Source organism: Echinops telfairi, unplaced genomic scaffold (genome assembly GCF_000313985.2).
Source record: "Echinops telfairi isolate 266 unplaced genomic scaffold, ASM31398v2 ScPeMD7_7457;HRSCAF=8495, whole genome shotgun sequence".
In the NCBI taxonomy this organism is placed as follows: domain Eukaryota; kingdom Metazoa; phylum Chordata; class Mammalia; order Afrosoricida; family Tenrecidae; genus Echinops; species Echinops telfairi.
Genome location: NW_022111357.1, coordinates 10,182,376 through 10,183,836, shown reverse-complemented (window position 1 = coordinate 10,183,836; position 1,461 = coordinate 10,182,376). Strand labels below are relative to the sequence as shown.

The following is a 1,461-nucleotide window of genomic DNA, read 5'->3' as shown; positions in this document are numbered from 1 at the left end:
AAGACTAAGGAGTGTTATCCAGTGTAGAAGACCAAGGAGTGGTATCCAGTGTAGAAGACTAAGGAGTGGTATCCAGTGTAAAAGACCAAGGAGTGTTATCCAGTGTAGAAGACTAAGGAGTGGTATCCAGTGTAAACGACTAAGGAGTGTTATCCAGTGTAGAAGACCAAGAAGTGGTATCCAGTGTAGAAGACCAAGGAGTGGTATCCAGTGTCGAAGACTAAGGAGTGGTATCCGTGTCGAGATGGAAAAGATGAATCATATGTGATCTAGGCAGAACTAGGACACATAGCCAATGAGGCCTGGTAATTAATTTTATTCTAAGTGAAATATACCATTGAAGTCTCAGTACAGAGGAGTGTTCCAAATGCTTTAAAATACCACTTTGACTTCTGGGGGAAAGTGAGTTGTAGGGATCAGGGAACACCAGAGAACAGGATGATAGCTATGAGGAAGTTGTAGTCATCTGTTGTTGTTGTCAAGCACAGTCACGTCACTTCTGATTCACCGCGACCCTGTGCACAACAGAATGTTGTCCTGGGCCATTCTCACAACTGTTCGTAAGTTTGAGCCCATCATTGCAGTCACTGTGCCCAACCATCTTGTGGAAAGCCTTCCTCTTGTTTAACTGGCCCTCTCCTTTACCAAGCATGATGTCCTTCTCCAGGGACTGGTCGCTGCTGATACCATGCCCAAAGTGTTTGAGAGGAGTCTTGCCTTCTTTGCCTCAAAGATGCGTTCTGGCTGTACTTCTTCCAAGACAGATCTGTTTGTCCTTTTAGAGGTTCATGGTACTTTCAAAATTCTTCTCCAGTACCACAATTCCATTGCATCTATACTACAGGCTTCATTAATGTCCAACTTTCACATGTATGTGAAGCAATTGAAAATGCCATCGTTTGGGTCAAGTGAATCTTAGTCCTTAAAGCAGGGGTCCTCAAACTACGGCCTGAGGGCCACATGCGGCCCACTGAGGACATTTATCCGGCCCGCTGAGTGTTTTTACCCGTTTTGTTTTTTTGCTTCAAAATAAGATATATGTGGTGGGGTAGGTGTACTCGGAGCTGTCAGAGTGTGAGAGCGGGAAGGGAACCTGGTGGCACTACGTCTTTCTGCAGCATCTCCAGAATGACTTTGAACCCACTGTCTACGTGTGTGCCCAGTGCGGCTACGAGCTGTTCTCCAGCCGCTCCAAGTACGAGCACTCGTCGCGTGGCCAGCCTTCACGGAGACCATCCACGATGATAGTGTGGCCAAGCGGCCCGAGCGCAATCAGCCTGATGCCTTTACGGTGTCCTGCGGTAAATGCGGCCACAGGCCTGGCCACGAGTTCCTCAATGATGGGCCCAAGCGGGGGCAGTCCCGCTTCTGAATATTCAGCAGCCCCCTGAAGTTCATCCCTAAAGGCAACAAATCTGCCTCCCAGGGGAAGTAAGCGGGCAGCCCAACCCCAAGCAGCCA

At 48.5% G+C, this 1,461-nt stretch overlaps 1 pseudogene; it reads left to right on the top strand.

Moving 5' to 3' along the window:
• The window catches only part of LOC105978862, a 6,446-nt pseudogene extending 4,992 nt beyond the window's left edge, over nucleotides 1-1,454 (top strand).
• The last annotated feature ends 7 nt before the right edge of the window (nucleotides 1,455-1,461 follow it).